The sequence below is a fragment of the Felis catus genome, chromosome C1 (assembly GCF_018350175.1).
Source record: "Felis catus isolate Fca126 chromosome C1, F.catus_Fca126_mat1.0, whole genome shotgun sequence".
NCBI lineage: Eukaryota > Metazoa > Chordata > Mammalia > Carnivora > Felidae > Felis > Felis catus.
Genome location: NC_058375.1, coordinates 215,464,077 through 215,480,439, shown reverse-complemented (window position 1 = coordinate 215,480,439; position 16,363 = coordinate 215,464,077). Strand labels below are relative to the sequence as shown.

The following is a 16,363-nucleotide window of genomic DNA, read 5'->3' as shown; positions in this document are numbered from 1 at the left end:
GTGGTAAAAAATAGAGACAGTGAAACCCAAAGGAAAGAAGCGAAGTCTCATCTTTTGACGGCAAAATGCCAGCTAACAAGTACAGAAGGCATCGTGGGGTTGGAAAATCACCACTGTGTGACGACCACAGTGGCAATATAATGGGTGAATGTTGGGTGAATGTTGTTGGGGAGCCTGATATCAACATGGCATCATTTCTCCATAGATTAATAACATAGGAGGAAAATGTTAGCTTTCTGGTGGAGAAATAGGGTGGAAATCATTTTATTTGGGTGACCAAAGTGACGTTATGGCCTCCTGAAGTGAGGCGCTGGGGACACAGCATCAATTATGGAATCTCCTGGGAGGAATAAAAACTCTGATTTAAATATCAGAAATATCCATACCAGCACACATTCTACAAAATGACTAGTCTGGGAACACCAGGGTGGCTCAGTTGGTTGAGCATCCAACTTCGGCACAGGTCGTGGTCTCACGGTTCGTGAGTTCAAGCCTCACATCAGGCTCTGCACTGTCAGCGCAAAGTCTGCTTCAGACCCTCAGTCCCCCCTCTTTATCCCTCCTCTACTTGCACTTTCTCGAAAATAAATAAACACTAAAAAAAAAAACTAAAATGGCTAGTCTGTATTCTTCAAAAATGTCGATATCATGAAAAACAAAGACAGAGTAAGACCCTGTTTTGATGAAAGGAGTCTACGGATCTGTGACAACCGACTGCAGCGTGTGGGCTTGGTCCAGGGAAAGTGCTATCACAGATGCATTAGGACACCTGCCACATTTCTTATATGGATTCCATGTCATATAAAAGCAATATGAAAATGCTAAATTCATCCCATTAGATAATAATATTGTCGTTTTGAAAAAAAACGTCCTTGTGCTGAAGGGATCCCTCCTTGAGTATTTCGAGATGAAGGGTTACAGTGTCTATAACTTACTCTCAAACGGTCCGCAAAACATTGATAGATAAGTAGATAGATACATACGTAAATAGGTAGATAGATAAAACAAATGTGGCAAATTGCTGATAACTGATGAATCTAGATGAAGAGATATATGAGTATTCATTAGATAATTCTTGCAACTTCTTGGCAGATTACAAGCTAAAATAAAAACTCAAAAATTTATAGAAAATAAAATAAAGGTTTAAAAGTCCAAAGAGAGAAGACTCGACAGAGAAATGGAGAAATGCTGTTAGATAAATATTATTTAAGTATTATTGGCCGATGAATATTTGAAGTGAGAGTCCATGTCATTGGTCACTGGGGACAGAATCAACAGTAGAATAAGTTGTGATTTGATGTGGAATACTATACAGCAATAAAAATGAACAAATAGTGCTAGGCCTAATAATACGGACGAAACTCAAACTCACAATCCTAGCAGTATGTGAAAAAAAGGAAAGCAGACAAGTGAGTATATAGTCTGATTCCATTTACATAAAGTTCAAGGCAAAGAAAATCTTTAAGGAGTTAGAAATTAGGGAGCACATAGCCTAGCAATCACACCTCTGGGTACATGTCCAAAGGAAATGATATCAGTGGCTCGAAGAGATATCCGCACCCCCATGTTCAGTGCAGAATTATTCACAATAGCCAAGACATGGAAATAACCTAAGTGTCCATCACTGGATGAATAGATGAATTAAATGTGAGACATAAGTTTATGTGTGTGTACATATATGTATGTAATGTATATATATATGCATACATATATACATACATACATACACATATACATATATATACATATACATATATATACATATATATACATACACATATATACACACACATATACATACATACATATATTGTATACACATATACATATACATATATACATACACATATATGTATACATATGCATACACATATATGTATACATATGCATACATATATGTATACATATATACATATTATATACACACATATGCACATTATATACACATGTACACATTATATACATGCATACACACATGTATACATATATACATATATACATACACATATATACGTATACATATATACACATTATATATACACACATTTACACACATATATACACACATGCACATTATATATATACACACACACATATACATAATATATATATATGCACACATATATACACAGTCTTTAAGTGGAAAATGATCAGCCTTTAAAAAGAAGGAAACTCCATGACTTGTGACAGCATAGACGAATCTGGAGGACATCACGCTAAGTGAAATAATCCAGGCACAGAAATACAAATACTACATGATCTCACTTGTATGCGTGTGATTCGTAAAAAGCCTACCTCACAGGCGCCTGGGTGGCTCAGTCAGTTAAGCGTCCGACTTCAGCTCAGGTCACGATCTCGCAGTCCGTGAGTTCGAGCCCTGAGTTGGGCTCTGGGCTGACAGCTCGGAGCCTGGAGCCTGCTTCCGATTCTGTGTCTCCCTCTCTCTCTGCCCCTCCCCTGTTCATGCTCTGTCTCTCTCTGTCTCAAAAATAAATAAACGTTAAAAAAAAAATTTTTTTTTAAAAAGCCTACCTCACAGAAGCAGGGACTGGGATGGTGGCTGTCGGAGGCTGGAGGGGTGGGAAATGGGGAGATGTCGGCCAAGGGCACAGAGTTTCAGTTCTGCAGGATAAATACGTCCTGAAGACCTAATGTACCGCAGGGTGACTAGACTCAGTAATACTGTGTTACATAACTGAACTATGCTGAGAGAGTAGATTGTAAGCGTTCTCATGCATGCACATCGCGAGGTCACAGTTACGTGAATTAACTTGCTTGGGGTAATCAGTTTACAATGTATATGTATTTTAAAAACCCATGCTGCACAGAAAATCAATATGTATAATTTTTATATGTTAATTATACCTCAAACAGCTGGCCATGTTTTGATTCTTGTTCTGGGGTGCCAGAAATGTCGGTGGGTTTATACCGCCAACATCTATCGGGCTGCACACTTATTACAATCTGTGCTTTCTTCTATAGGCTAGACTTCATTAAAAAGTTTTTGTTTCCCCAAGAAAAGCAAATGTAACAGTCCCCTTCTGCAGAAAACAAAAACAGAAAAGCAAACGCTTAGGAAAAGAAAAAAAAAAAAAAAAACCTTCCGTTTCAAACTCAAGAGAGGTAGAAGGAGCTCGCTAGCTTACTTCACTCTCACTCATTTCCCGAAGTGCCGACTGGATAATCCCTGTTATTAGCTCTGGAATCGTGAAAAGGTGAGTCACGCTGACGAGTGCAGCGCGGCTTTGAGAGGAGCCTTGAGTAATTCCCACAGGAGTAGGAACCTGCAATTAATCACGGACTATGAAAGCAGGACAAGTGTTTGAATCAGCAGCCGGCGAAATGAAACAAAACCTCTTAAAACATGTTTTTCTTCCAGCAGAAAACGTATGCTTCAGAGCGTGTTCCAGACAAAACAGGCGTGTCACCTGGGCCACCGAACAGTGCCACGGAGCCTGCGCGTGGGGACGCCAAGCCCGTCCTTCCGTATAGATGGTACCAGGCTGCCACACAGAGGAACCTCCTCGTCTCAGTCTCGGAGATTTGTAACTGTGATACGATGCATTCCTTCTTTTTTATTTATTTAAAAAAAAAAAAAAGCTCTATTAGCATCTTACGGTTTGCTTTCTACCCTTTGCATTGGGAGCTAATGAAGGCAGAAAGTATTAATGTGTCACCAAAGCATAGTGCTGTTAACCCAAGAAGAAGGCAGTGTGGAGTTCAAGAACACGCCCTCCAAAAATAAGCCCGCTGGCCCGGTCTTGCCACTGTGTTCCGCGGTTGAAAGACGTGAAGCCCGAGCAGTGCTGTCCAGGAAAGTCACCCCAAATCTGGCTGAGCAGCAGCTCTTGGGCGGGTCCCCAAGTTTGAGGTCCGTTCCATGTCCGGAATCTTGATGGTCAATAAACCCAGAGCTACCAAGCCTTATCCTACCCAACATCAGCAGAGGCTCGAGCATGCTCAGGGATGCCAACCTACGAACTCGCAGCAAGGACCACAGAATAAACTTCCTAAAGTTGGAAACACTTAGGGTCAGCCTACCAACAAGTCTATGCGAGAAAGCGAAAGGTAAACAGAAAGTGGCCTTGCGAGCATGGAACCAAAGCAAAAGGAACTTGCTGGATATTCTGAACGACTGAAATGAAAAGCAGACGACAAACGCCATCGCAGCCAGAACAGACCTCAGATACGTGTGCTGGGGGCAAGCTCTCCCGTAAGAGGGCAGAATCCAGAAGCGATGGGTTTGGACCCCAGTGCTGCCTCTTTCTGTTCACGTGACCTGGAGGAAAACCACTTCGTTTACACGAACCCCGGGTCCTGATCCAGAGGATGCGCATGTTAGTACCTACTTCTAGGACGATGGGGAAGATGAAGGAGACGATGTACGTGACAGCACCATATGCATGGAAAATGCTATCCTTTCCACCTGCGCTGCCCCCTGCCACATCTCAGACCCTGAGGCTAAGTCCCCCACAGGTCTTGATCCCTCCTTGGCAGTGCTGGGTGTGCACCTGTCCCAAAGGGCAGTGTGCTTTGAATCCGTGCTGTTCCCATGAGCAGGGATATCAGGCTCTTCCCCAGGTCATGCACAGGCCATGAAGTTCTTTCTGACCTTCCTCCAACACCTTCTATCCATTCTGGTTAATACAGCAGGCTTCCCACATGGTTCCTGGATTTACTCCTGTTTCTTTGTTAAGTTGGCTTTGCGGATTCCCCTTCCCTTTGCCTGGATCCTGGTGGCCTTTCTACAGCTCACCAGTTCCTTCTTCCTAGGGTCCCACTGGACTTCCTTGCCTTAACCCAAGTCAGTGTCCAGGCTTCTACCCGGTGTTAGAACTCCCTGGAAACAGATATAATTCTTCCTGCAGTATGGCTTGAAGTGCCCTGGAGGTCAACATTAGCTCCACTCAAGCCCAAGTTTGCCATATAGCAGATAACCGTAGCCTTACTTCTGAATGTCATCAACATTGTCACAGCATGTGGCAATAGGTGTTTATGTAGCTCCCGAGCCCGTGGGTTGACCGGGGGTCAGCTAGTCTAGACTCAGCATGGCTGGAGGTGGCTCTGCTCTACATGGCCACCATCTTCCCTCCAGGCCCAGCAGGGCCCCTTGGATAAACGGCAGAAACACAGATCCAATGGAAGCACATGGGAACATTCCGTGCCTACAACACCCCATTGGCCCAAGCAAATCACATGGTTGGGCCCATCACCAAGGCATGGGGAAGTGACCCTGCCCACAGTGGGTGGACACGGAGAAACTACATGGCAAAGGGAACAGAGACTGGGAACGACAGCGCCCTCCAGCTTATTCGTATCTTTCTCAGAGGCTGGTTCAGATGTCCTCGTGTCCTCCATGCCCAGCCCTGGACTTAATCACTTAGTCTAACATAAAACCCATTGGATTAAATTTAATCATTTAATCCCAAATGTCCCTGCCACCCCTGACAAAGATTCTTTGCTTGACCAAACTCCAGTCAGGTTCCTAAACCTATCTGTGCACCACTTTGTAAAATCTGGCTTTCGCAAGAGTCCTGCTTCAGGAGATTGACTAGGACCCCCTGCCCTGGCTATCTGATGGCCCTCAATATCTGACCAGGACCCAGCCCCCAGGTGATACGTGATCACGTCTGGCCTGTCTTCAGCAAGACTCAGCAGGTAGGTGGAGCCAGAACCTCCTTTATTCCTGATGCTTCCTCTTAGTAATTTTCCATCCACTGATCCCCACCCTGCCCCTTGGCTAGAAATCCCTACTTGCCCACGCGGTATTTGGAGATGACCCCCTCTTACTTCCACTGCAAAACCCCATCATGGCGATCTCTGTGCTTATCACAGTGGTCCCAAATGGAGACTGCCTTTCCATGTGTAACAGGTGTCACTGGATGTGTTTTTGTCTTTATCACTCGCATTTCTCCTTTATTGGTCCCCATTGCAACTGCTCGCTGCTACTTATGCTCCCATCTCTTCTCCAAGGAGACTTCCATGGCCCCCAAAATAAGCGGGGTCCCCTTATTTCCTCCTCTCATGGTGCTCTGAAGTTTCCCTCCCTGACTTATTTCTGAGTATGAAGAGAAGTTATTCCTGGAATCATAAATACCGAGAGCCTGCAAGGACCCGAGGGTTCTCTGGTCCAAGTTTCTTGCTTTAATGACATATAATCCGAGGCTCTGAGTGGAACCGATGCTTTCCTGGCTGGTTAGCAGGGGTCCGGATGAGGTCTCTGCAGACAAAGGTCACACTTGTCCCGCACTGACCAGTCATTCAACAAGAAACATGAGCGACCAATAAGCACGTGAAGAAATGCAAAGGAAAATGAAATGTAAACGGAAGAAACGAAAAGTAAAGTATATATACGTAAATATATGAATATGTATGTGTACCTAGAGACTTAGATGTATATATTTAAACTTTGTTGGCCACAGTTGTTCCAGGCACTGAAACAAAAAGCACATTTGGAGCTTCACAGAAAATATTAAGCAACACTGATAAGTAGTATGAATCAGTACAACTAGAATAGTCCTACGACGTGTTACTCTGATTAGATTTCTTTGACTTTTTTTTTTTTTTTTTTTGGGAGAGCATGCTAGTTTCAGTGCATCGGCTACTACTTCCCAATGGTTAGTTTGGAAACTTAGCAGAGCACGGCTTGCAGAGAATCGATTGATAGGAAACAGGGCCAACAATCCATCGTTGCTAAGAAACACCGTCCTTAAAGGGGCAGCAACTTACCCGTGTGTCTCTGGAAGCTGAGTCCAGATGTTCCAACAGCGATCCCTAGGAGGGAACCAACTCTGCGGTGAAGAAAAACGTTAGCTGTGGTGAACGGGGGCTTGGATCTTAGTAGCGGCAGGAAGTAAAGGTTCTGTAGCAAAAGGTGCGGAAGAAGGGTGAGATAATAAAAACTGACTTTGGAAACCTGTTGAATAAAACCCGCATAAACTCAGAGACTACTGAAAGGTGAAACCACCTGCCATCTTCAAGCCACGCCCAGTAGAATCTTGAGGCCACGCCCAGTAGAATCTTGAAGCCACGCCCAGTAGAAACCGAGAGTTTTCCCAGGTTAACTGCAGACTTGCCTAAGCTGTCTGTAAACAGCAAGGCCTGTTGGCTTCCAGGGACAGGACAGGTTGGGCTGATATTTAATGGTGTTTTGCAGGGAGTATCGTGGCTACTGTCGTGTTAAATGAACCCTAGCAGGAGATGATGAACCCTTTCCAAGGGAAGGACCGTCCTTCCCCACAGGGAAATCAGAGCTATGACAGACCGCAGTGAAGAGGCAGAAAGGTGACATTTCAGTGGTTCAGTTCACTAAGACCGCCTGGAATTTACAAGTCTTTTCATTTATACCAACTGATAAAGATTCAGACCTCAAAGCCTGAGGTTTGGACAGATGCGTAAGCAGAAGCCAAGGCTTAGTGGAAAGAGATGAGACACCTTAGCAAACAGAAATCAGACATCCTTGCAGGACCGATGAGCCAGAGCAGGCTGGACCCCACAGAAGAGAATTCTGGAGCCCAGAAGAGAGGGACACAGGTCAGCATAACTGTGCCCTTAACCATGCTGGCCCAGCAACCACCACACCTTTGGCAGAGTCAAGCTTAGAAAGCATACGTGCTCAGCCGTATTCTTGACGTGTCCTAATCTATGCACATGCGTGATGAGTTCTAATATGTTGTTACATCTGCACGGGTTCCATTACTCTTAAAGCAGTCTTATCTTCATAAAGATATGTAGAGGTTTTGTTTTTGTTTTTGTTTTTCGATCCTTAGGTGTTGTTATCTGTAGATAGCTGGATTGAGTGGACCTACTTCTGAGTTATCATCACCATTTCCTGGCCCCAAGTGTGCAAAACCAGGAAATAGCTTCTAGGTGCTGCTTAAGTTTGCTGTTCTAAAGGAAGAAGGAAGGAAGAGAGGGAGGAAGGAGAAAGAAAGAATAGTGAACTGCTTATTAATAACAGACTGATTTTAATTTAATTTAATAAATTCTATAAATTTATGAATTTATGTTTATTTATTTTTTTGAGAGAGAGACAGAGCAAACCAGGGAGGGAGGGAGGGAGAGAGAGAGAGAGAGAGAGAGAGAGAATCCCAAGCAGGCTCCATGCCACCAGCACAGAGCCCGATCTGGGGCTCGAACTTACGAACCGTGAGATCATGACCTGAGCTGAAACCAAGAGTCAGATGCTTAACTGACTGAGCCACTCAGGTGCCCCCGGACTGCTTTTAATTTTAAGATGTGGTGTGTGTGTGTGTGTGTGTGCGCGCGCGAATGTCATTCCTATAATTGTCACTACAGTACAGCATCACTGGGTCCGTTCCCCTCATCGATCTAGAGAACAAACTAGAGAACACGTTTGTGGCAGAGCAGTGAGGAGCTGGCTTAGAGCGCCACGACAGAACTCTGAATTAGTTTCCTCTTGTCTCTATCTATGGAATTCAGTGGCTGCAGTAAATTTCCTTCAGCAAAAATGCCTTCCAAGTGTTTCTGAAATGCTTTTAACTGTCCCCGGCATTGAAATAGATACACATCCCTAACGATCAGCATCAAAGTGCTAACTTTACAGATTTAGAAAGCTAAGTTCTCGGAGACCATTGTGATAGAAATCATTTACGTGTACGTGGTCCATAGTCTTTGAGCCCAAAGTGTTCTGGACACGTCACTGAGCATAGCTTTGGGTCCGAGAACCGCCTCCCGCCACGTCCTGAGCTCCTCCCCCAGGCCTCTCCCCACCTTTTCCCATGCAACAGCCTCCCTGGTCTGGACTAATTTTGAGACGTGGTTACGTTTGGGGGCCCCTGGGTGGCTCAGTCAGTTAAGCATCCAACTTTGGCTCACATCATGATCTCACGGTTCGTGGGTTCGAGCCCCGTGCCGGGCTCTGTGCTGACAGCTCGGAGCCTGGAGCCTGCCTCCGATTCTGTATCACTCTCTCTCTCTCTCCCCCTCCCCTGCTCATGCTCTGCTTCTCTCTGTCTCTCAAAAATAAATAAATGTTTAAAAAAAATTAAAAAAAAAAAGACACGATTACGTTTGAGGTCTCCCCACCTGTCCCTTCGCCTTCAATCTATCCTCCCTGCTGCTCCCAGGTACCTTCTTAAAAATTCATGTGCTTTTGTTTTTATCCCTTGTTTAGAGCCTGCCCCACCACCCACAAGCAGAAGCTCTGCGCCTGTCTGCCCTCTCGACTGGGATGGTCTTTCCAGACTCCTCGCTGGCTGAGCCTGCACACTCCACACCCCTCGGGCAACCTGAAATGCGTGGGGCTCCTCCAATACAAATGTTCTTCTAGGTCTCTGTGCTTTTGCATGCACTGGTCCTCCTCCCCAAGCTCCCTTCCCTTCCTGCCTCCCTGCAAGCCCCACCGCATTCTCGTTAAGGACAGCCTTTGCTGGTCTGGTGAGGTTCCCATCTCTGTGCTCCTCATTTTAGCGTCTGTTTCAACTTCTTGCGATTTTGTTTGTTTGTTTAGGTGTCTGTTCCCTTCCCAGAATGTGAACCCCTCGATGTCCTCGCCAGCACAATCCCTGGCACGCAGCAGATGCCTGACAAACGCTTACAGAATCAACGCGTGCACAAATGTCTCACGATAACCACGGTTTCATGGCGAAAACAATGGCGGGACACAAGAATTAGGTGCGTCCCCAAGAGTTGAGATGAAGCCAAAGCCAGTCTAATGGAAAATTAAGCCAAGCAAGCACACCTGTGCTTGGCTGAATAGGTTTCCCCCCGCCCCCGCCATCAAATTCACATCCACTCCAAACCTCAGAAGGTGACCTTATTTGGAAATCAGGTTGTTTGCAGATGTAACCCATTCAGATGGAGTATGGTGGGCGTGTAATCTGATATGACGGGTATCTTTACAAGAAGAGGAGAACCCAGACACACAGGGAGGATCGTGTGTGACAAGAGAGGCAGAGGTGGGAGGGATACGTCTACACGCCAAGGGATGCCAAGCCTTGCCAGCGACACCAGAAGCTGGGAGAGAGTACAATCTCCATTGTGAAGGCCACCTAGTGTGGGGCGCTTTGCTTTGGCAGCCCTGGGGGTCGACACTCCACTCGAGCCTGAGATCCGGCAATGTCTAAGAGGAGGTGATGGGACGCCAATGAGCCTTTGCACCTCTTCGCCCTCGGGAACAAGGGGTTTCACAAAACAGATGATCTGGGGCGCCTGGGTGGCGCAGTCGGTTAAGCGTCCAACTTCAGCCAGGTCACGATCTCGCGGCCCGTGAGTTCGAGCCCCGCATCAGGCTCTGGGCTGATGGCTCGGAGCCTGGAGCCTGTTTCTGATTCTGTGTCTCCCTCTCTCTCTGCCCCTCCCCCGTTCATGCTCTGTCTCTCTCTGTCCCAAAAATAAATAAAAACGTTGAAAAAAAAAATTAAAAAACAAACAAACAAACAAAAAAAACAGATGATCTGCGTGAAATGTATGGTGTCAGCTCCTGCTTCCTTCTTCCTTTCCACAAAAGCCTCTAGTGCGACAATCGTGCTTGAGAACGCACGTAACAGAAGCCGCCACGTCAGGGGTTGACCAAGTGGCGAATAAACACAATGGCAAAGATTGGGGGTCAAGGCCGGAGTGACTTCTTTTCTTTTCCTCTTGTGATTGATCTCTCAGACAATCTGGTCCTTTAAACAGTCTTGAGATTCTAAGTGATCTATAGGACCGTTTTAGCGCCAAACACATGCTCAGAAAAGGGATGAGAGGCGGGGGGAGGGCACCAGGTCAGGGGCAGGACTGGGGAGGGGGTGGGGATGACCCCTAGAACCTGCACAGGAGAGGAGACACCCAGGACTGCTCCCTGGCCCATCTCTCAGCTCTCTGTTGGTGTCTACCCGCTGATGTTTGTCTGTTTGGGAACAAATGCCACACTGTTATGTTGTTGTTTTTTAAAACATTTATTTATTTTTGAGAGACAGAGCATGAGCAGGGGAGGGGCAGAGAGGGAGGGAGACACAGAATCGGAGGCAGGCTCCAGGCTCCGAGCTGTCAGCACAGAGCCCGACGTGGGGCTCAAACCCACCGACCATGAGATCACGACTTGAACCAAAGTCAGACCCCCAACTGACTGAGCCACCCAGGCGCCCCCCACACTGGGTTTTTACAAATTGTTTTTGGCTTTGCGTGTGCATGAATGCATGATAGGGCAAGATCCGCCCCTTATATTCTGTTTCTCAAGGTGACAACATTAAGCCAAGGAAGAAAATGGCCCTGTAGGATTTCTGGTGGTGCTTTGGCTATTTGTGTACTTTTATTCCCTCAAGCACATGCTTTCAGTAACGTTTTATACAGGGGAAAACCCACCTTCAATTTTGACTTTAAACCTGTTAGGTTGTAGTTATTTGGTTTTTATTCCTGATAAATGTATTTAAAGTGATGAATGTCTCTTTGGATATTGTTTAAGATATGTCTCAAAATTCTTGACATGAACTTGAATTAACAGATTCATTCGGAGAGAAACGACGTCTCTACAACATTAAATTATCCTCTATGAGAGGATGGAGTTCCTTTTCATTTACCTAGATGTCTTTTATTAAAGTTTGATCCTCAGAAATATTCTACAGTGTTCTTGGCTAATTCCTAAATACTCATCAATGTTTCGATGCTTTTGTGAATGGTTTCTTCTTTCTTTTTCTTTTTTTTTGAATTTTTTAAATGTTTATTTATTTTTGAGAGAGAGAGAGAGAACAGAGCACGAGTGGAGGAGGGGCAGAGAGAGAGAAAGACGCAGAATCCGAAGCAGGCTCCAGGCTCCGAGCTGTCAGCACAGACCCCGACGTGGGGCTCGAACCCACAAACGGGGAGATCGTGACCTGAGCTGAAGTCGGTTGCTTAACCGACTGAGCCACCCAGGAACCCTTACAAAGATAAGGGATTTTAAAGCTGGCCTTTTGCTGTTAATTCCTAATTGTGTCGCCTGGTGGTTGGAGAACACACTATGTAAATATTCGTTTCTTGGAATATCCTATGTGATCAAACGCATTCATGTTTTTGCAAAGGCGTTAGAAGTGGTTGGAAAGGACATGTGTTCTTTGTTTACATGGCACTGTAATGTGTAATAATGTTGGTAATGATATATGTGATATTTGGTTATTATTATTACCATATATGTAATTATTACCATATATGTAGCAATTCAAGCTCATTCATGGTATTGGGAAAGTCTTTGGTATTTCTATTTATCATTATCATTTAAAAATTTTGCCTGCTGAACATATCGCCTTAGGGGAAGGGGTGTTGGCCTCTCCAGTCTACTGCGATGCCTGTTTCTAGGCCATTCCGTCCACTGTCACACCTCTGAGTGAGACTCTTTGACGCACGTGTTTCTGAGAGATAGGTCTCTTTATTCCATCGTGCCCTTTACAAATACACAAATATAAAACACGCGTCTCTGCTCGTTAGCATATACTTTTTGCTTTAAATTTTATTTTATCAGATAACTGACGTTCCTACCTTTTGCTTTCTCCGGCCTTTACTTAAGCGGTTCGTCTCCTTCCGCCCTTGGATTTTTCAAGCTGTGTGTGTGTCCTTTCCTTCCAAGGCTCTCTTGCTGACAACAGTCTGTTGCAAATGCCAAGGGCCAAGCCCACGGGCGTGTGGGCCCGATTACTTTACGGAGGGCCAGGGACTGACTCCAGAAGACCCGAGCACACAGGCCTTGGGTCTCACGCCTACGGCCACCAGCGTCTCCGTGCGCCCTCTGCTCAGGGGCCGGCAGCAGACGGTCCCTTGGGTTGAAATCCATCAGCCCTGGTGGCCTGGAGGCAGGAATGGAGGCGGGACCCCCCCCCCCCAGAGAGGCTGGGAGCTCTCCCTACACCCCTTCTCATCAGCCCCCACCCCCACCCCCACCCAGCAGGCTTCCCCCCCATCCCCCTGGTGCCCTACTGTATATGCATGAGCAGAAGTTGGCCTCTGGGGAGTAGCCCCCAGCTCATTTATTTCTTACCTGCAGATGGAGACACTGTATTTCAAAAGCTCCCTGCTGCCAGACTCGAAATTTTACACCCCAACTATTTACAAAGGAACCCAAAGAAGAAAATTCAGAACCTGCGTCCTTTGCGTGGGAAACGACCCCCGGCAGCTGCGACAGAGCCGTAGTTAGAAGGTTGTAAGCCGCCACCCACCTTCAGTGTTCTCTGACCTAGACCTTGTGAACCCCGCTCCCTGGAGTTTCCCCGCCGTCCTTCCCTTCTGAGAAGCCAGCCCAGGGGGACTTTCCTCCCCTGCAAACCTGTGCTCCTGCCACCTTGTGGTCATGTCTTTTTCCCGGCTCAGCCCTCAAAGCCCTCCCCACCCCCGACCCTGGCCCCCCAACACCGAAGTACTGGGGAACCAGTGGTCAAAGGCAGGACTTGCCAGTTTCTGCAGGTAAGTGTCAGGTAGTGAGTGTGAGGCCAGAACTTGAGACACTGGCGTCTGGCTGTGCCTCTGACCACCTTCCACCCCAGGCTGACACTTAGCCTTGGTCCCCAGAACGAGTTCAAGGCAACATCCGTCCCCCAGCGGCCCCCTCTGGCTTCCCTTGGTGGCGTCAGAAACATGGTTTACTTCTTTGCTTATTCTCCTGCTTTTGCAAAGAAATAATTTTTTTTTTCTATTATCAAAGTAACGCTCAAGTTTTTTGTTGGTTTTCTTTTTCTTTTTGAGTTTGGAAACTCAAAGGAAAAAGTGTAAGAAAGAAAAAAATTGCGAACATTTTCATTAGACAAGCCCAGCTAATAGTTGGGTGAGTTTCCTTCAAGTCTTTTTTTCTATCTTAACAGTTTCTATCTTACCAGATCTGCGTATCTTACGGTTCTTAAGACCCTGCGGTACCTTCAAAATTGTGCGTAATGGCATTCAAGTCTATTTCCTCCTGTTTACAGAGAAATTGCCTGCTCATCCCAGAAAAGCTGCTTCTTGGTTTATGGGTTGTGCTCAGCTAACAACAACAACAAAAAGTATCCAAAGATTCAGGCCCATCGTCATGAGTGTGGAAGATGCGGAAAACCTCCACTCAAGTTTTTGGCACTGAAGATGCCCATTATGTTGTTCTGATCGTCTCTGCTGCATGTGGAGAGAGAAGAAAAAGCCTTTTGTTCAGCCCTTCTCAGCCCACGACCACACAGAGCCTAGCTGTTCTTCACAAGTGCCACACAGAAAGGCAAAGATTCCACCAGTCAGGGAGAACGGGGGTCCCGCCAGCAACTGGGCAAAATCATAAAACGCATCCGCGTGTGCAGGGAGAGTCACACCCGCTACAAAGATACAAGCCGCCTGGAATTTTGTGGGAGCCTGGGGTGCCCGCACCTTCCTTGTGATGGGGCCGGAGGCGGTGTACGGGTTCATGAGACCCGACTGCGCACAAATCTCACCAGCTCCGTATTCCGTGATTTCATGTTGGTGGCTTGAAACTGGCTATCGTGGTAGTATTTATTTCATTTGCCAAAAACTTGGCTCGTGCCACACATCAGGGGTTTCCCCCCACCCCGAACTCCAAAAAGGTGATCACTGATAAGCACAGCACTCTGAGATTCTGAAACAGCACAACAAATCACGTGCGAAGGACCGGTAGTCCCGTGTCCTGCATGTACGGACCATAACTCTTGAGGGGCACTGTGCCGCGAAGGCCCCCCCCCCCACTTCCTGCTCTGTGGTTTCTGAGTTCGGGGTGGAGAGAGAGATGGGGGCGGGGTGGAGCAGGCTGACCTTCCTCAACCAGGGGCTCCTTGCAGCAGAATGTTGCCAAATTACCTTCCTGGTGGAGGAAAGCATTTCTTTCCTCTTTGCTGTATCTCTCCCATGTTTTCATAGATTCACGTATTTCTGGCACCTGTCGGGGACCAATCCCTGTTCTCCGGACCTGGGATGTAGCGGTCGACCAGACGGACAAAGTCCCTGCCTTCATAACAGCGTATGTCCTGCAGAGAGGAACCGTCGATAAACACACATGTAAGTAAACAGGAGAACAAAAGACAGCATAAGCGCTCTGCTAAAAATAAAACCAAGTGAGATAACAGAGAGAGAGCGAGAAGGCAGGTTGGCTCAGGAGGGCGACCATGGATGTGGAAAGATGGCAAGAGGTTCAGTGTAAGAACCAATGACACCAGGGGCGCCCGGGTGGCTCAGTCGGTTAAGCATCGGACTCTCGATTTCGGCTCCGGTCGTGATCTCACGGTTCGTGAGTTCGAGCCCCACGTTGGGCTCTGCGCTGATGGTGTGGAGCCTGCTTGGGATTCTCTGTCTCCCCCCTCTCTCTGCCCCTCCCCTGCTCACTCCCTCTATCTCTCTCTCAAAACACATAACTAAATATAAAAAAATAAATCACTCAAATGCCCATTTGTTGTAAAAAATAGAGGAAAGTACCAGAATTTAAAAATTACTCCTAGAAGCAATCAACATCATAAAGTACTCTTTCAATCTTTCATGACATTTAGACGCTATGTGTTTTCTCAGCTTTATCGAGATATAAGTGATATGTACCATTGTGTGAGTTTAGGGTGTACATGGTATGGTATTTTTTTCAAATATTTGATTCGAGGACAAATGTATGTGAGCACATAGAAAATTGTCTGAAATAATACACATTTACTAATCTCTGGAGAAAGGGGTTGAAGTTGGCATGTTATGATAATGTAACGATACACTACTGGGTTGATTTTTTTTTAAATAATTTCAAAAAAGCAAGCAAGATAGAAGCAAACTTGAACGAATAAATTAGAAAGTAAACGTAATATTTGGAGCGTATCCACAAGGTCATTCTTCAAGGTCTATCTATTCCAAATGCCCCATCTGCTTGGCTTATTTTTTGACCTATTGGACCAAATCTATTCTTTTTTTTTTTTAATTTATTTATTTTGAGAGAGAGAGAGAGAGCAGGGGAGGGGCAGAGAGAGGGGGGAGAGAGAGAGAAAATCCCAAGCAGGCTCCGCCCTGTCAGCCCAGGGCCCAGTGTGGGGCTGGACCCCATGAACTGTGAGATCGTGACCTGAGCTGAAGTCGGACGCTTAACCGACTGAGCCACCCAGGCGCCCCGGACCGAATCTCTCCTTGTTCTCCTTCCAACCCCCCAGTGTAGCTCTTTCCCCAAGGCTCTTACCACCTTCTGCTTTAGCTTACCCTCACACTTGTGTCTCCTTCGCTAGACTGCCAGTTTCTGGACAGGAAGCCTGTGTCGCCCCTGACTTATTCATGGCATAATACCCCTCATACCCAAGCACAGTGCCTGCACACAGAGGATATGACTTCGTTATTTATTGACTTGGATTTTGAAGCAGTCCTGCACGGAATCCACTAATCATTATTGATTTTCTCCTCTCCATAAATATTCTTTTCATTCCAGGACTATAATCGATACCACTTTCCAGGGCAAATGTGC

General features: G+C 46.2%; 1 long non-coding RNA gene across 1 annotated transcript in view; it reads right to left on the bottom strand.

Annotated features, from left to right (window-relative positions):
* The window catches only part of LOC109503189, a 9,013-nt gene extending 2,021 nt beyond the window's left edge, over nucleotides 1-6,992 (bottom strand). The window contains exon 1 of the long non-coding RNA XR_002162095.3: nucleotides 6,730-6,992. This is a non-coding gene — a long non-coding RNA (uncharacterized LOC109503189). The remainder of the gene's footprint in view (nucleotides 1-6,729) is intronic.
* Between the last annotated feature and the right edge of the window lie 9,371 nt (nucleotides 6,993-16,363).